We start from the raw sequence: 6,409 nt of genomic DNA, 5'->3' as shown, positions 1-6,409 counted from the left end.
TCACGTAGTTCAGCACCCCATTACAAGACAATGATACGACTCTACAGCCTTTCCATAGCACTTCGTGATTAGCATCATTTTCTAGTGTTAATTCATGAAATAACTCAGCACTGAAGAAGGAAAGATGGCAGTTTTAGATCAAGTTAGAGTAAAATGAGGGTAATGATATTGTTGTCGATAAAGATAACAGTAACTACACAAAAATACAGGTTGGTTCGTAAATAGCCCTCCACAACAAACTTCTGGTGGCATCTAAGTTTTGAGGGGACGGTTCAGTCTGCTGGTGTAGGCGTGTGTGTGATGGAGTAGGAAATGAGAAATGATGCAGTACAGACACTGATAATAATGAATGAGTTGTTCCCGAGACACAAGAGAAACTGGCCGCTCGAGTGGAAGAGGAGCACTATATATGGACCACCTTGTATTTTGTAGTAACCTTAATCTGTTTTTGCGGAATAATTAAGATACATGGTGAGATTTTGCACTGCATTTTCCGTGTTCTTGATGCCGCTGGTATTGTTGCTGCAGCCCCAGGTTCATCTAGATGTGAACTCAGTGAATGTAAGAATCTTGTCACTTTCAATCGATCTCTCCCAGATGTCTTTTATTGAGGTTATGATGAAGGAGTGTTTCTGGTGTGATAGCACAGTGCAGGAGGTGCGTAGCCTGTGTTGTGGTGTCAAATTTACATTGCAGTGTGAGCATAGTGGACTGTCTGCAAGTTGTACTTTGTGTTGGTACTAATGAAGAGAAGGTTGGTCACCGCATCGTAGTCTGGCTAGGTGTGCTCGTGTCTGTCTGGGTAGGGGTGGATGTCTGGTGGTGGTTCATGAAGGATGCTACTTGGCTGAAGGTTTTGGATGGTTGTGGTGTTTATGAATGTATGTATTGGTGAAGTGTGGCACTGTTGTGTTGAAGGAGGAGGAGGGATGTTGCTGAGATCTCTGAGCAATGGTAGACGATTTTGTGTGTGTGTGTGTGTGTGTGTGTGTGTGTGTGTGTGTGTGTGTGTGTGTGTGTGTGTGTGTGTGTGTGTGTGTGTGAAGGAGGAAGGTGCATCATAAAGTTACAAGGGCGGATGAAACGCATTTTTTGCTTCTTGATGTAGGTGGTCTGAAGAGGTGTTGTAAAAGCTGAATAAAATCAACTGGAAGTACCTTAGCAAACTTTAATACAGTGCGTAAATACATCATGGGAGTGAAAAGGTAAGAGAACAGGTACATTTTGCCACAGAAGCGTCTGAAGGTGGGAATTTCTTCACGACCTACTTCACATCAGAGGAAGTGTACCATGACAACTTGATACATAAAACCTAATGACAACTAGTACGATAATACGGGCAAGCTGAGGAAGGACGCCTTCATGTGGTGGTACTGAAATATAACCGAGCGGCACCTTTGCCCGATTATACAAACATCCCTCCACTCCCTTCCTATCAACCAAGAGGAATGATGATGGACGGCAGGAAGAAAACCTCAGCCTGCAGTTTGTTGGAGTTCGCGCCTCGCTCAGGTTGCGAAAAGTTTCACTGACGAAGTGGGTGGTTACTGTCCCCCTTTGAGCAAGGGGACGGGTGTGTGCGTGTGTGAAGGTCACAGCCTTGCCCTTAGATCGGACTATATGAGCTCTCAGCTCCCTTCCGGGAGGGTAAAAGCTGACAATCACGACCATCAAGTGATCCTGACCGACCCGGTGAATTACGTTTCAGATGAACCTACGGCTACAATACTACTACTACCGGTAAACGCGTTTTACTCAACTTCGCCGAAGCCTGCCATCACTCTCCATCTTGAATACTGAGTTGTAACAACAGATTAACGCTTGAATATGACGCTAGTTACGAGGAAGTGCTACGGAAAGGATGTACAGCCATATCAATGTCTTCTCCCACTAATCTACATGAAATGGGCTGTGAAAGGATGGAAATCTGGGCAAACTTAAAAATGAATAAAAATTAACACGGGAAAGTCGTAGGCATTATGCTTTATTCACTTAACTACTGTTGGCGCAAAACTGCACAACTCTCCATCTTCAATCCTGACCTAGAACATGAAATTAACACTTGACTATGACGCCAGTCACGAAGTGCCATGGAAAGGATGTTAACCCATAGTGTTGTCTTTATCTGCCACTGAGCTAAGCAAAACATACTGAAAGAGGACAAGACTGCATAGTTCAGATAAAATTCTGCATGATGCTAATCACAATGATGTGCCATGGAAACGACGCTGAGTCAGTGTAGCCTTTTGACGTCGAGCTACGTGGAATACTGAGAAGTATGAGCCACTTGTGTGCTATAAGCTGACGATTTCACTATTTTTTCCTTCACTTGTTGATGACTATTAATCTCAAACTGTTTATTTGTAAAATTACCTTTTTATGACAATAAATTACACCGATAATAATAATCTAAGGCAAACGGGCGTGATGCTAAGGTGGCGGTCTTTCCTAGGTTGATATACTGTAGGTATTGGCGACTTTAAAGGATATAGATATACCGGCAAACCTACTCGTACTTGGTTAAAATTACGTAGGGTCTGGGGTTAGGTTCAGTTAGGTTACGTTAGAATGCAATGACGTGTCCAGTCGGCGAGATCGTACGTAATACAGGCTGCCGCGGGCGTCCCAGGCACATACTATCACAATAACAACCAAACCCGCTGCAAAAGGACAAGAATCTCAGCCAAGTTAAACTGTATAGACCACAGTTATTCCCAGGCACTATCGGCGACTCCAACGAACTTTTTTACTTCACTATTGATGCTATACTCATTTAACTCTAATTTGGCCAAATATTGCACTCTCTCCGTCTTCAATACTATGTAACAGATTAACACGATGTTCGTATGGAAGAAATGCTATGGAAAGAATGCAGTGCCGTGGCATTACCTTTGTCTGCCACTGAGAAACAGAAAATAAGTTGCAAAAGGACGAAAATTTGGACCATGCTGAAGTACAAAGATTAAAGCATACTCAGTTTTGATAATATGTAGCCGTTACTTATTAGTACTTGGTGTTTCACGTGAGCTTTTCCAACCTACCTTTTCTGTATCATATCCCATTTTCATTTGTACTCTTCCTCTATCACCGTGTAAGTTCTGTGCTGTCTCTTGCAATATCTCTTTAGTAAATTACGGATAATCACAATATAATACTCTTACGTACGGCAACACTCACACATAAGACACGCCTCAAGTTTTACCGGAGCGCAATGCAACGCAACACCCACGCTCCATAGCCAAAGGGTCACTGTCGAGCCGCGCGAGCCCTCAGCCCAGCAGAGCCGCAGCGTTGCCAATCCACAAAGACCTCTTCGCCCTATGTGCCGGTATATAGCAAAAATAATAATTGGAATATAACTGCAGACTATAACATCTTCCTGCAAAAAATAAAAATAATAATAATAATAATAATCTGAATATATAATGTAGATATCGGGCATCTCTAAATCAATATCAACAAGCTTCTTTTGAAAAAGAAGTAAGCATTCTTAAAGTTTTAGAAGTAATTTTATATTTTTCAACCCCAAACAGAAATATTGGAGCCACCTAGTCTCAATTTACAAATCATTCTATTGATTTTGTACTTTTTGAATGCATACATAGATACATTATGTAGATTGTAGTTCAGCTTTAATTGGCTTCTTTCTGCATTCTTCTTCCCTTGCTATCATGCCAGACTGCTCCAAGAATAGCATTTTCTACAATGATGGGTGATTTATTACTTAACAATTGAAGCAGTTTTTCTTTTGACAAAGTAGACTCTAGAGGGTAATAGAGATTTTTTTAAACGAGTAGCCTACCTTTTAATAGCATATTCCCCTTCCGTATACTGTATCATTTATCTTTTACTGCAAAATAAGTATCACTCATACCAAAAGTTTGTAATTACCCTAAGTTTTGCTCATATTTTGTAAAATTACCCTACTGCAGGAAACGACGCTTATGGTGGTTACCCTACAGTTGGCAACACTGCGCGATGCGACCACGGGCCAAGGCCGCAGATGTGGGCTGTGGGCGGAACCTTACAGGTGACGTCGCGGAGGCTGTCAGTCAGCGCACGAACAGCTGATGTTGTAGCGAATGACTTACCAAACTCTTGTTCCTGCTGAGACTGCTAGGATTTCGTTAGGCACACGATTTTGCCAATATCGTTAGACTTAGGTACTCAACATTTTAAAAATGGCTAGAACTGATGCTAAAAATCTCTTGAAATATCGACTTCCAGGAAATAGTACGGTTTTATACTTGAATACTAAATAGTGGTTGCCGAAAATTCGATTAGCCTTAGTTATATGGGAGAGTCTCCTTGGTTACTGATGCGGTAGGGCTTTGTGCATTTGGTGGTGGTAATACATTGGGCTTGTTTTCACATGACTTGAGTCACTGCCAGAACTTCAAGAATAGATCGTGTTGGCATGAATTTCGATGACCCTCAGTTATTTGGTAGGAATGAGTCTCCTTGGTTACTAGTCAAGTCAACCCTCCAAAATGACTATAGCTACCCTTGGCCATCAACTACCGGTATGTAAATAAATAAGAATAGGGAGCTTGAGATAGAGTAAATGCGTTATAGTAACCAAGGAGACTCATGACTGCTTCAAAACTAAGAATTTAATGCACCCACGACTTTGTATTCAAGTTGAGAGTGGCCCAGTTGTCAGAAGGAAGCAAAGCAAGTTTGTGGTAGGAATGAATCTCCTTGGTTATTAGGCAGATTTATCCATCAGGCTGAGTATTATAAGCATAAAGGGATTATCGAAACTGGTAGGAATGAATCTCCTTGGTTATATTGTAAAAACAACCCTGCTATTGCCAGTACAACAGTCTTCAGACAACACTATCATGTATTCAGTATGGATGGTGGGTATTAGTGCCCAAGTGGTGACATGTAAAAACCTTCGCATATACGAATAGCCCACACCAGTCCTGTATGAGACAGGTGCCATGTAAAAACACCTTTGCTTATACCAATAGGCCACACCAGTCCTGTATGAGGCAGCCCAAGCAAATATTCAACATGAACGGTGGGTGTTGGTGCCGAATTGTCTATATACAGTAGGGAGATGTTTGGTACGTAGGACTGCTGGGCGTAAGGGAACGGCCATGTCAGAACTATTTTTAATATGGGTGTTAGGACTCATTATGATACATAAAATCGCCTGACGTTAGCTGAAATAAAAAAAAAATAAAAAAGACGTGACCATAATAAACTTCTTAGTATTAGAAGTCGTGACAATTGCATAGGTTCAAGTAAGGACGGAGAATGTGATCCGTCAAGAAGAAACGAGACACAGGGCTCCGTCCAAGATTTAGAGTCGAAGCAGGGTATAGTTGACTTCGTTTCGTCTTGTCAGCCAAATGTTTCCAGCCAGCGTTGGCCATGTGGAGAGGATGGAGGGTGAAAGACTGACGAAGAGAGTGTATGTGAGTGAGGTGGAGGGGGGAAGAGGGAGGGGGAGGCCAAGGATGAGATGGAGGGATGGGGTGGAGAGGTATATGAGAGAGGGGGGTGTGAGTTGGGAGCAGGGCAGTGAAATGGCGGGGGACAGGGCGACTTGGAGGCGATTTGTTTGTGGCCACCCCAAACGGGATTGAGGCGTCTGGCAATAGATAGATAGATAGATAGATAGATAGTCTCCTTGTCCCGCCTCATCACGCACTACTTTCTTTCGCGGAGCAACACACTTAAGTTTTCCTGAAATATTCATTTAACTCTAGCTTGGCCTAAAATGCCATGTCTTCATGTTGAATATCGAGTTATAGCAATAAATAAATGGTGCTAGTCACAAAGAATGCTGTGGAAAGGATTGTGTTATTGCCACTAAGCTGCGTGAAAAGAAAAAAAAAAAAAAAAGGACGAAAATATGGACCAAGTTAAAGTGAAATTATAGCCTCCCTTCCAAAACGATGTCATGTGAATGCTACGCCTTATATTTCTTTGTTATACTATGTATCTTATTAGTATCGACAGTTAACTGCAAAAATATCAGACGCTACTAGTGACGTTTTACTGAGGGGGAAAAAATGGAGAAAAGGCATTGCAGTTGAATGCCTCTTGGGTCGCGGAGGAACACACAAGACAGTAAGCAGCGGCGTCATTCACTCCTCCCGTGCCGTCTAGTGTCCGTGTTTTGTGTTTGTTATTTTTTCTACTTAAATACGCCGATTCTTCACCTTCAAAATAATTTCAGATAGTAAGTATGTTTGTGGATATGTGTAGAATGAGCTGAGTTATGTATTACTAATGATTTGACTACGGTATATATGTATTTCTCAGCTCTGTAACTCGGGCATTTAAATTCCTACTCTTCTACTCAAGTCATTCTTAGGAGAGTGTAGCATCCTTCTCTTACCCATTTGTTTATGTTAATGGCAGTTTCTTATTTCCTTATATATTACTTATGAAG

This window comes from Coenobita brevimanus, chromosome 107 (genome assembly GCF_032717465.1).
Source record: "Coenobita brevimanus isolate Jiangsu-jjx chromosome 107, ASM3271746v2, whole genome shotgun sequence".
Lineage (NCBI taxonomy): Eukaryota > Metazoa > Arthropoda > Malacostraca > Decapoda > Coenobitidae > Coenobita > Coenobita brevimanus.
The sequence above is the reverse complement of the archived record's forward strand: the minus strand, read 5'-3'. Positions refer to the sequence as shown.